This window comes from Triticum aestivum, chromosome 3B, assembly GCF_018294505.1.
Source record: "Triticum aestivum cultivar Chinese Spring chromosome 3B, IWGSC CS RefSeq v2.1, whole genome shotgun sequence".
NCBI classification, from domain to species: Eukaryota; Viridiplantae; Streptophyta; class Magnoliopsida; order Poales; family Poaceae; genus Triticum; species Triticum aestivum.
This window is the reverse complement of record NC_057801.1, coordinates 421,744,674-421,758,594: the sequence shown is the minus strand read 5'-3', so window position 1 is coordinate 421,758,594 and position 13,921 is coordinate 421,744,674.

The window sequence follows — 13,921 nt, the reverse complement described above, 5'->3', positions numbered from 1 at the left end:
TACATCAAGCGCTCTAGTCATGTCTCCCTGCCACACACAAACTTGACATGTGCCCTCTAACGTTCCGGTAGGCCAGTCGCCCTATATCTTTGACTTGCACACACACACACAATTTCGATGGCTCTCCTCATCGATCTCGCACCCACCCGTACTTGATCCTCTCTTCGACTCTATCGATAGCTATGACCCCTCCCTCTTCTCATGGGTTGCCCGACCCTCTATGTATGACATGGATAGGCCTCCATTTCACACACATTGCATGCAAAATTTTGTTTGAGATGTCATCGACACATATTCCCACAAATAATTCATGAAATCATTCCCCCACCCCCCACCACAAAACAAAAACAATCACGAACGCGGTTTGTATCTCTCACACACACCCATGTAGGTGGGGGACGTGCACGAAGAGAAGAAGTGCATGCACGGCGCACGTACTCCCGTCTCTTTCCCAACCACACCCGTGCGGGTACACGGTGGAGCACATTTCTGTACGAAAAAGGTAGCCCACGTGGTAATTTGGCACGTGTACTGGTTGTCCACTTGGTGGAGGGAGGATCGTCTACCACGGGTGAACAAACAAATTGCGACTTGACGCGTTATGTTAAATTAAAAAAAGAGGCAAACCATGTGGGGCCTACCTTAGAGGCAAGGCTCTATACACTGGATTACTTTTGATGTGTCCCGTCAACTCGCAGAACGAGGAGAAGCTTGCTTAGTACGCCATCTCCCCCGCCCATGGGCGCGGTGGCTCGCATGATGAGGTGAAGCTTGCTCCTCCCTCGCCCATGCGCGCGGTGCCTCGCAGGACGAGGAGAAAAATTTACTACTCCCTCCGTTTACTCCTCGTCCCTACTACCTTGGTTATAGAGATTATATCATATTGTTTTGAATATATATGTCCTTTAGTAGATTTCAATATGAACTACTAGTACATACTCCAAACACTGATGTATATAGACGTATTTTAGAGTGTACATTCACTCATTTTGCTCCGTATGTAGTAGCACTCTCCCTCGCCCCTCGACCCTCGCCCACGTGGTGGACGTGCAGCAATTCATTCGGTCTCATATAGCCAGAACAATATATACTGCACTACCATTATTGCTTAACTTCCCGAAGAGGCGAAGAGCCAATCGCAAGGTTAATATTTTGGAGATGCCAAGCGCAAGGTTATAGGAGAACGAGTAGTAGGTGCCACGTCATTTATAAATATATTTTTTTCTTTAGTGGCACGTATGCAATATGATAGGTTCATATGGAGAGAAAAGGAAACCGCTCCACTACATACATAGTCAGGACGGGCCAGCCTACATGGTTGCTTGCTGGGGTTGCTCTCTTTACACTCTCTCGAACAAAATGACTGTGGCCACATATATAACATCCCGGCGGATCACGTCCGCTTGGGGAAGGGGTGGATGCTTAGTGTAGATGCGGTGGCCGTCGCCGACGGCGAAAACCCACTGTCGGCACGTCCCGATCAGGGGTCCCCGCCGTTCTCTCTCACAAAGCCGGTGAAGTTGCCTTCGTCCCTTGCTCACTGCCGCGACGTGGGCAGTTGCCGCCTCCCGCCGCCCTCCTCAAGGTTGAGCTACGTCCCTCAGGTACTACTCCCTTTACAGCCGGCTTGCACCACTGCTCTAGCTGCCCACATCACTCCATGTGGATATTTCTCTACTTCTTTGCCCCGCACATACCTGATACCTCTACTAGCTTCTACGTACTATATTTGTGATGAGTTTACGTCTCATCAACTAGTCCTAGTAATCTTATTCTAATCACGCTTCTTCAATTTCTTTGCCACAGGGATGCTCATCTCGATTTTGGTGAAACTGCACAAAATGATCCGATGGTCAAAAGGTTGCAAACTTCATTTATTAGGAAGCTGAAACGTTGCCAGAAAATTGAAGCCTGGTCAGGGTTCATGGTTCAAGGGCTAGGGACTGCATGGATCTTTTTTTCTTTAGCTGTCTCTGTTCCAAAATAAGTGTCAACTTTAGTAGTAGTACAACTTTGTACTAAAGTTTGCACAAAGTTGAGACACTTATTTTGGAACGGAGGGAGTACATATTTTCTATGATATGTCAATCATTGAGATGCAATAGCATGCATGTTAGTCTCCTTTGTATTTGATGAAATGTTGCAACAGGCAACCTTGGACGCAAGATACCTGTAATAGGACCTGGAAGCTTCATAGCATTGTACAAATTTATCTCGCTGATAAATTACAGTATGTACTAGTACTTCCTCCATCCCTAAATATAAGTCTTTGTAGAGATTTCACCATTAACCACATGCGGATGTATATAGATGCATTTTAAGTGTAGATTCATTCATTTTGTTTCATATGTAGTTCACCTAGTGGAATATCTACAAAGACTTATCTACTAGTAATAGCTAGCCCGCACTACTAGGAATTCTCTATCCTCTCCTTGAGCCACATCATCAAAATTGGCGTAGCCGTTAGACGAAGTAAATCAGTCATAATAGCCGTCTGATCTAGATGTTGAGAGGCTCTGCTCTAAGCCACATGCAAGCATGCAGAAATACCATGGCACATGCATGCGAGTGGGTTTTAAATCACATCAACATGTCTGCATGCAAGCATGCACCGGTAGCATGCATGTAAGTGAGCTTTTAAGTCCCATTAACATGTCAAAAAGAAAAATATAATCCCATTATGCAGTAGGAGTTGGCTAATCTTTTTTCCTTACGTGGGATGATCTAAATGATGATGGGAGTTTATTTAGTTTGGCTACCACATTTGTCATGCGGTTATAGATTTTTTTTAGTTCTATGAAATCGACAATTTTGCGCAGAGAGATATACCGCTGTTCCGTGGCAACGAGCGGGGACTCATCTAGTAATATTTAGGAATGGAGGGAGTACTATGTAAAGAGTTAGGTGTCGCACGGTGATAGTGTGAGGTGGGCCATGTAATCACTGCGCCTGCATGTTTTCACTGTTGTAGGACCTTGAGAAGAGGTGTCTAGAGGGGTGTGATTAGACACTTAGTACCAAAGTTGCAGTTTTTAAGATCTTTAAGTTTAAGTGGAGTTTAGGCACAAGTTTAACATTCACAATACATATCAAGCAAGCATGCAAAGAGTACATGAGCAGCGGAAAGTAAAGCATGCAACTTGCAAGAATGTAAAGGGAAGGGTTTTGGAGGATTCAAACGCAATTGGAGACACGGATGTTTTTGGCGTGGTTCCGATAGGTGGTGCTATCGTACATCCACGTTGATGGAGACTTCAACCCACGAAGGGTAACGGTTGCGCGAGTCCACGGAGGGCTCCACCCACGAAGGGTCCACGAAGAAGCAACCTTGTCTATCCCACCATGGCTGTCGCCCACGAAGGACTTGCCTCACTAGCGGTAGATCTTCACGAAGTAGGCGATCTCCTTGCCCTTACAAACTCCTTGGTTCAACGCCACAATCTTGTCGGAGGCTCCCGAGTGACACTTAGCCAATCTAGGAGACACCACTCTCCAAGACGTAACAAATGGTGCGTTGATGATGAACTCCTTGCTCTTGTGCTTCAAATGATAGTCTCCCCAACACTCAACTCTCTCTCATAGGATTTGGATCTGGTGGAAAGAAGATTTGAGTGGAAAGCAACTTGGGGAAGGCTAGAGATCAAGATTCATATGGTAGGAATGGAATATCTTGGCCTCAACACATGAGTAGGTAGTTCTCTCTCAGAAAAAGTATGCTGGAAGTGTAGGTTCAGTCTGATGGCTCTCTCCATGAATGAAGAGGAGGTGGAGGGGTATATATAGCCTCCACACAAAATCTAACCGTTACACACAATCTACCAAACTCGGTGGGACCGAATCAAGAAACTCGGTCGGACCGATTTAGTAAATCTAGTGACCGTTAGGATTTTCGGTGGGACCGATATATATGCAACTCGGTAGGACCGATATGGTTAGGATTAGGGCATAACGTAATCTCGGTGAGACCGATTACACAAACTCAGTGAGACCGATTTTGGCAATAAGTTTTCCACAGAGTTGGTCAGGCAAACTCAGTTGGACCGATTACACAAACTCGGTAGGACCGATTTTGGTAATAAGTTAACTAGGAAGTTTGCATTGTAATCTCGGTAGTACCGATTTCTCAAACTCAGTTAGACCGATTTTGGTAATGGACATACACAGAGAGATTACAATCCCATCTCGGTGAGACCGAGATCCCTATCGGTGAGACCGATTTGCCTAGGGTTTGTGGTAGTGGCTACGACATCTGAACTCGGTGGCGCCGGATAGAAAGAGTCGGTGGGGCCGAGTTTGACTTTAGGTTTAGGTCATATGTGTGGAAGTGGGAAAGTAGTTGAGGGTTTTGGAGCATATCACTAAGCACTGTGGAGCAAGAAATTCATTAAGCAACACCTCATCCCTTCTTGATAGTATTGGCTTTTCCTATAGACTCAATGTGATCTTGGATCACTAAAATATAAAATGAAGAGTCTTGACCTTGAAGCTTAAGCCAATCCTTTGTCCTTAGCATCTTGAAGGAGTTCCCACATCCTCTAGTCCATGCCACTCCATTGTTGAACTTATCTGAAACATACTAGATAAAAGTGTTAGTCCAACAAGAGATATGTTGACATTAATTGCCAAAACCACCTAGGGAGCACTTGTGCTTTCAGTCTCCCCCTTTTTGGTAATTGATGACAACATACATCAAAGCTTTAGATAAAGATATAAAGAATAGCAAGTAAAGCTTTGGAAAGACATGTAACAAGCATAGGCTCCCCCTACATGTATGCAATCATGTGAATATGGAATATAGAAGCATGTGAGAGCATAACCATGATAGAGCAGGCAATGTGTTACATGTATCTTGGCCATATGCATCAGAGCGAAGAATATAAAAGAAAACACCTTCATGCCCATGAGTTCTTCTTGCAAACAGTATGTACATCAGCAAGAATTCCTCATACACATGATTGTGATGCATATACTTACCTTGTAGTCTTGAGTTGGCTTAGGATGTAATGAACCTGCGCAAACAAGGTTAGATAACACAGGTACATCTACTAGCCAGAGTAAACAGAAGAAACCACAAGAATACCAAGATTGGGATGACATGTAGAGAGTGAGTACTAAGTACCACATTGGATTAGACATGTCCCCAAGAGTAAAGATATGCAATTAATTTAAATGATTTCTTTCCCTTAGATGTCTTGCTCCCCCTGAATCTTGCATGGTATACTGGGAGAAGATAGGGAACAGAAAATCAGAGCTGAAAGATATAAATGAACAGAGCTAATGCAAACTAATGCAAATAAGCACATATGAACATGTCTTTCCCCTCAATAAGACATGTGGCATCTCTCCTCTTGAACACCAAGCATCTGGGATCGTTGAGAAATACTTTCTACTTGAGTATTCTCTCCCCCTGGAGATCTTTTCTCCCCCTGAGGAGGTGATACTCTCTTTCTCTAATGTGATCTCTTTAAGTGGTAAGCTTTGATGTGATCTCTCTCTCCCCCTTTGACATCAATTTCCAAGAAAGGTCTTCTGGAATTTTTCGTGAATGGGTTTGGTCCTTGAGTCACAGCACAAAGCAATGTTAAAAATGTGATGCTTGTAGAGGACAAGATTCATTGAGTGGAGCTGGATCAGAAGAAACACAGAATAAGTGGCAGACTGTTTTTCTTGTTGTGAAATCGGTGGCACCGAGTGGTATGCTTCGGTTGTACCAAAAGGATTCGGTTGGACCGAAAACATCAAATAGGTGAAACCGAGTTCATCTCAGAGAAAACACTTGTCACCTCAGCTCACTAGACTAGTAAGATCTCACAAAGATTTGCAAGGAATTTACTGAATGATATGCAATGAATTTGAATGCCGAAAATGCAGAGCAAACAGAAAGAAATCTAGATGAAGTTTTTTTTTGAAAGGGGAAACAAATATGCATGAGATAAATGCAAAAACACAGAAAAGAACACAAGAGAACTTCATCTAGAGATGGTCGGCGACAAAGTCACCTATGTTAGAGTATATTGACTTAGGAGTCAAGTGAGATCACTTGATCATAGGTCATACTCATCGTTTAAGCTCAAAATGGGGTTGCCATTTTTCGTTTAAGCATCTTGATGTATTCACATCTTGTCGAGTTGCTTTAGCTCATGACTTGGAGTAAAGCTTCTCTAAGATGGAATAACATACCTTGGTTGGTAGTATTGAACATGTAGTTGAACTTGTGTGGCTTGCTCAAGGTTGATGTAGCTCATCAAGAATTGGAAGCACCACTTGGAATTTGAGTCCATCTACCTACATGGGTTAGTTCTTTCAAGGAAGAGCACTTGTGTATCCAAAAATGACAATCATGAAGCTCAACATAGAATTGTCAAAGGATATGTTTGAGTGTTTCTGTGCTTCCTTGTCTTCAACCACCATAGTGTAGAAACTTGGTGATGTAGAGATTGCTCAAGATGTGAGTGGATTACAATCTCATGGAATAAGATTCAACCAAGTACTTACATGGGTTAGATAACATGCAAGATGCAAATGTATCCACGACATAAGATTATCATCATAAGAGAAATATCAAGGATTAGTCATAAGCTCATGTCTTGCATGTATCCAATGGAGTTTCTACTCCAAGTTTGAAGCATCAATGATGTTAAATTCTCCTCTTAACCTGCAAAACACTTTCTCATCAAGAGGTTTAGTGAATATATCCGCTAATTGCTTTTCGGTGCGAACATGCTTAAGATCAATGTCACCCTTAGCAACATGATCTCAAATGAAATGATGACGAACTTCAATATGCTTAGTTCAAGAATGTTGTACGGGATTATGACCAATTTTGGTAGCACTTTCATTGTCACAAAGAAATGGAACATGTCTCACATATATCCCATAATCTTTAAGAGTTTGGGTCATCCAAAGTAATTGAGCACAACATGAACCAGCGGCTATGTATTCCGCTTCGGCGGTGGATAAGGATACCGAGTTTTGTTTCTTGGAGGACCAAGACACAAGAGATCTACCAAGAAATTGAAAAGTACCCGAAGTGGACTTTCTATCAACCTTGTCTCCGGCATAGTCCGAGTCGGAGTAGCCAACAAGATTGAAGCAGGCCCTCTTAGGATACCAAATGCCAAAATTTGGTGTATGGATTAAGTATCTCACTATCCTTTTCACGGCCTTAAGATGACATTCTTTAGGAGCAGCTTGATATCGTGCACACATGCACACACTTAGCATGATATCGGGACGTGAGGCACATAGATATAACAATGAACCAATCATAGAGCGATAAACCTTTTGATCAACCGGTTTACCATCTTTGGTCAAGTCAAGATGTCCACTAGTAGGCATGGGTGTAGTCATACCTTTGCATTCTTGCATACTGAACTTCTTGAATAGGTCCTTGGTGTACTTCGTTTGTGAAACAAAGGTACCTTCCTTAGTTTGCTTGATTTGCAACCCAAGAAAGAATTTGAGCTCACTCATCATAGACATCTCAAACTTCTTCGACATTAGCTTCCCAAACTTTTCACTAAAATGAGGGTTAGTTGAACCAAATATAATATCATCAACATAGATTTGGCACACAAATAGTTCTCCATTAACCCTTTTAGTAAAAAGAGTAGAATCAATTTTCCCAATTTCAAAGCCTTTTTTAATAAGGAACTTGGTTAAGCATTTATACCACACTCTAGGAGCTTGTTTAAGACCATAAAGGGCTTTGTGAAGTTTGTAAACATGATTGGGTTTCTTAGGATTGACAAAGCCGAGAGGTTGCTTAACATAAACTTCCTCCTCTATTTCACCATTTAGAAAAGCACTTTTAATGTCCATTTGGTACAAGGTGATATCATGATGATTAGCATAGGCAAGTAAGATGCGAATGGACTCAAGTCTAGCAACGGGAGCGTAAGTCTCACCATAGTCCATACCTTTGACTTGTGTGTAGCCTTGGGCGACGAGACGTGCTTTGTTGCGAACTACTTGTCCATCTTCATCTTGCTTGTTGAGAAACACCCATTTGGTACCGATGATGTTGTGGTTGTTGTCGGGCTTCTCAACCAATGTCCAAACTTGGTTCCTCTCAAAGTTGTGTAGCTCTTCGTGCATAGCATTTATCCAATCCGGATCTTCCAATGCTTCTTCTACCTTCATAGGTTTAATGCTAGAGATGAAAGAATAGTTTTCACAAAAGTTAGCTAAGCGAGTTTTAGAGCGAGTGATTCTCCCGGTTTGAATATCATTGTAGATTTGCTCGACGGGATGGTCTTTAGCAATTCTTGCTCAAACTCGTGAAAGCTTTTGCTTGGTTCTTGGTTGAACTTATTCTTCATCTTGTTCTTCTTCTTGGCCTTCTTCATTGTTGGCGTTGCCGTTCTCTTGTCATGGTGGAGAAGGAGGTTGTTGATGTTCATCTTGATGCACTTCCTCGTTTTCTTCATCTTGGCGTGTCCCACTTGTGGATGCTTCCGTATCAACCCTTGGTTCACCTTGTCGTGAAGTAGAAGCTTCCACTTGGATGGACGAGGTACTCTCCTTCACCTCCGTTGGATGGACCTTGCCAATAGAAAAGTCTTGGATTGCTTCCGAAGGATCTTTGTCTCCTACATCAATTGGCAATTGCTCTACTTGCGAGCCGTTAGATTCATCAAACTTCACATCTACCGTCTCTTCAACCTTTCGGGTGAAATTGTTGTAGACACGGTAAGTGTGAGAGTTTGAGCCATAACCTAGTAGGAAACCTTCATGAGACTTAGGAGAAAATTTGGAACGACGATGCTTATCAAGAATGTAGCACTTTGAGCCGAATACTCGAAAGTATCCAACTTGGGGTTTGTTACCGGTGAGGAGCTCGTATGTTGTCTTGCCGAGTAGCTTGTGAAGATACAAGCGGTTTGTTGCATGACAAGCTGTCTCAACCGCTTCTGCCCAAAAGTGCTTCGATGTCTTGTATTCATCAAGCATCGTTCTTGCCATTTTGATGAGCGTCCGGTTCTTCCTCTCAACAACTCCATTTTGTTGAGGTGTGTACGTAGCCGAGAACTCGTGTGAAATCCCTTCTTCGTCAAGAAAGGTGTCCAGATTTGCGTTCTTGAACTCCATTCCGTTGTCGCTGCGAACCTTCTTGATCTTCACTTCAAATTGATTTTGGGCCTTCCTAGCGAAGTTTTTGAAGATCTTTTGGACCTGCGATTTATCATTGAGAAAGAACACCCACGTAAATCTTGAAAAATCATCAACTATAACTAGACCAAAAGAATTTCCACTGAGACTCTTGTAAGAGTTGGGACCAAAAAGATCCATGTGAAGTAGCTCGAGTGGCCTCCTTGTGGTCATGATGTTCTTCACGGGATGTCTCCCTCCAACCTGTTTACCTGCCTGACAAGCACTGCAAAGTCTATCCTTATCAAATATGACATCGTTAACACCAAGGATATGATTTCCTTTAATAAGCTTGTCAAGGTTTCGCATACCAACATGACCTAGTCGTCTATGCCATAACCAACCTTTTGAGGATTTAGCGATGAAGCAAGTTTTAGGTTGAGCCTTTTTAGTGAAATCAACAATGTATAGATCACCTCTACGCACACCGGTAAAGACCATTTTATGATTATCTCGACGAAACACTTGACAATCTACTTCAGTAAATAGGACATTGAAACCGAAATCAGCAAGTCTAGATACTGAAAGTAAGTTGTATCCAAGAGATTCAACGAGCATGACATTTTGTATGGAGCTATCATGTGATATGGCCACCTTACCAAGGCCAACCACCTTACCCTTTGAGTTGTCATCGAAAGTGACATACTTTCGAGGACTATCATTTTTAGCAAGCTCACGAAACATGTCTTTATCTCCGGTCATGTGATCGGTAGATCCACTATCAAGAACCCATTCCTTTCCTCCTGACATATATCCCCGAAGATTTGCCATAAGACCAAAATGTCTCATTGCATCATCAAGATCGAAGTCACTATCATCATCCTCATCATAGTATCCATGTTCAACATCGTCATGTGGTGGATCAAATCCTAGAGAGGGTGATTCGTTAGAGTGAGTTTGACAATGATCTTGCCTATGAATTTTTATAGCTTCGCAAATAATATCACTAATAATTCTGACATCTCCTTTGGCACGCATAAGGTTGGTAAGCTCAAATAGATGATCACCAAACATAGGATCACTAGTATTCATCTTACTCAAAGCAATGGACTTATGGAGAATTTCATCAAGATTTTTCAAGGAATAATTTGGAAAGCGTTCCTCAAGAAATTTCCATATAGTGTAGGCACACTCGAGAGTAGGCAAACATCCAATCAAGTTTCTAGGCAATCCTCTAATGATAAGTTTGGCAGTTCTAAGATTCCTAATCATATCAATTGACTCATCAAGAGTAGGATGCATAGGATCAACATGAGGTGCACAGGGGCTAGCAATGTACTTGTTCAAATGATATTGATTGAAAATAACAATCATCTCATTTTTCCACTCATGAAAATACTCTCCATCAAGTATAGGCACTCTATGTCTAAGACTCCCCAAAGTAGACTCATCCTTCTTCCTCCAATGGTGATTAAACCAAGGCAATGGATACCAAAGCTCTGATACCACTTGTAGGACCTTCAGAAGAGGTGTCTAGAGGGGGGTTGATTAGACACTAAGTACCAAAGTTGCAGTTTTTAAGATCTTTAAGTTTAAGTGGAGTTTAGGCACAAGTTTAACATTCACAATACATATCAAGCAAGCATGCAAAGAGTATATGAGCAGCGGAAAGTAAAGCATGCAACTTGCAAGAATGTAAAGGGAAGGGTTTTGGAGGATTCAAACGCAATTGGAGACACATGTTTTTGGCGTGGTTCCGATAGGTGGTGCTATCATACATCCACGTTGATGGAGACTTCAACCCATGAAGGGTAACGGTTGCGCGAGTCCACGGAGGGCTCCACCCACGAAGGGTCCACGAAGAAGCAACCTTGTCTATCCCACCATGGCTGTCGCCCACGAAGGACTTGCCTCACTAGCGGTAGATCTTCACGAAGTAGGCGATCTCCTTGCCCTTACAAACTCCTTGGTTCAACTCCACAATCTTGTAGAAGGCTCCCAAGTGACACCTAGCCAATCTAGGAGACACCACTCTCCAAGAAGTAACAAATGGTGCGTTGATGATGAACTCCTTGCTCTTGTGCTTCAAATGATAGTCTCCCCAACACTCAACTCTCTCTCATAGGATTTGGATCTGGTGGAAAGAAGATTTGAGTGGAAAGCAACTTGGGGAAGGCTAGAGATCAAGATTAATATGGTAGGAATGGAATATCTTGGCCTCAACACATGAGTAGGTAGTTCTCTCTCAGAAAATGTATGCTGGAAGTGTAGGTTCAGTCTGATGGCTCTCTCCACGAATGAAGAGGAGGTGGAGGGGTATATATAGCCTCCACACAAAACCTAACCATTACACACAATCTACCAAACTCGGTGGGACCGAATCAAGAAACTCGGTCGGACTGATTTAGTAAATCCAGTGACCGTTAGGATTTTCGGTGGGACCGATATGCAATTCGGTAGGACCGATATGGTTAGGGTTAGGGCATAACTTAATCTCGGTGAGACCGATTACACAAACTCGGTGAGACCATTTTGGTAATAAGTTTTCCAAAGAGTTTGTCAGGCAAACTCGGTTGGACCGATTACACAAACTCGGTAGGACCGATTTTGGTAATAAGTTAACCAGGAAGTTTGCATTGTAATCTCGGTAGTACCGATTTCTCAAACTCAGTTAGACCGATTTTGGTAATGGACATACATAGAGAGATTACAATCCCATCTCGGTGAGACCGAGATCCCTATCGGTGAGACCGATTTGCCTAGGGTTTGTGGCAGTGGCTATGACATCTGAACTCGGTGGAGCCGGATAGAAAGAGTCGGTGGGGCCGAGTTTGACTTAAGGTTTAGGTCATATGTGTGGAAGTGGGAAAGTAGTTGAGGGTTTTGGAGCATATCACTAAGCACTGTGGAGCAAGAAATTCATTAAGCAACACCTCATCCCTTCTTGATAGTATTGGCTTTTCCTATAGACTCAATGTGATCTTGGATCACTAAAATATAAAATGAAGAGTCTTGAGCTTGAAGCTTGAGCCAATCCTTTGTCCTTAGCATCTTGAAGGAGTTCCCACATCCTTTAGTCCATGCCACTCCATTGTTGAACTTATCTGAAACATACTAGATAAAAGTGTTAGTCCAACAAGAGATATGTTGACATTAATTACCAAAACCACCTAGGGGCCACTGTCCATCATCATTTTGACAATAGGATGAATGCAAAAGAAAATCAAATGTGTGGCAATCTGTCCATCATCATGACTGTTGACAGTCGCCACACCCACTGTTGGACTTCGATCTAGCACAAAGGGGGTGTATAAGAGCAGATATGGATGGTGTGGTCTGGCACACATAGCAGTATAATCATCTTAATCTTGCAGTGTAATTTTTAATCCGTGGCAGCAAACGGGCATTGTGCTAGTCTAATAAGAATACACATTGTTGAACTTCATTGCTGGAATTAATGGTTTACTATCGGGATGTGCCTTAGGAGCATCGCTTATCAAGTGAAAACATAAGACACAAACTTGTAGCTGTATGTGTTTTGCCAAGAAAGGGTGCAACAAGAAATAGTTTCCTAGTACTGGTTTATCTCACCTACTAGTAAAGGGACATTTCTCCTCAAATCGAAAGTTAATACATCGTTGTTTCTTACTAGGGGAAGATGGACCTGGATGGTCAAGCACGTGGAAGATGGCTTTGTGGGCGCGCCTTCTTAACAGCGAAAATGCATACAGAATGATCCTAAAGTTAATCACATTGGTTCCACCTGGTGAAAAAGTTGGGTTCGAAGGAGGACTGTACACCAATCTGTGGACAGCACACATAAGAACAGTAGCAGTAGTACTACTACTAGCAGTAGTACTACCAAAAGAAAGGAAAGAACAGTAGCAGTAGTACTACTACTAGCTAGCTAGCTAGCTGGTACTGATCTAGCTTCTGCATGCATTTCTCTAAATTTTGTTATACTTAAACACTACAAGGAATTATACTTTGTCATAGCTATTAGTCTTTGGACTAAGGGGCACTAGCACACTAGTAAGTGATAGGCAACCATCCTACATGGAAATGTGAAGAGTTACATGGATCAGTACCAGCTCTAAGTGAAGGCTCAATGGATTCAAGATCAACCGACTGAAGTTGCCCAAACCTGCAAGGAAAAGACAGAATAATGATTTCGAACTGCTTCTGATGGCATACATAAGCATAAGTTCAGTCCCCCAAATCAAGTACTCCATCAGATTGGGATACTACTCTAGATTAGTGTAGCCACTATCTAACAAAAAATTTCAGAACTGAATTTCAGAGTACTCTAAATGTTGTGTGCCCTAGTATTTCTGTGTTCCCTTGCATTTCTATAACATTTAGTAGCATGACAATTTTATCATGTTGAAAAGAATTCAGTAACATGAATTTGGCTAAGCCAAGCATGATCTTGCTTGCATTGCCGCCTTTGCTACATGAAGCAATAGGGTAGGTTCAGTTTCACTGAATTTTTGAAACTATACATCATTTGCTGAATTTTTGCTCTACATCACTTGCTCTTTGTAAATTATTGCATATATCCAGTGACTGAATTTTTGAAACTATAGGTGAACCTCTTCAGGAAACGCAAAACAGTTAACTGAAACTATCTAAAATAGTTAAATCCACTTGATGCTTACCTAATGCAGGCCAACAGAATGAAATGAACTACGAATTTGTTCTCTGAAATACATGTAGGCCAATAGAGAGGATGTTCTTACAAGGGAGCAAGAAGCCTGCCGCCATGGCCCTAGGGTTTGCAGGTGAGGGGGTGGAGGAGAAGGGAGGAATCACCATGCATAGGTTGGGGAGG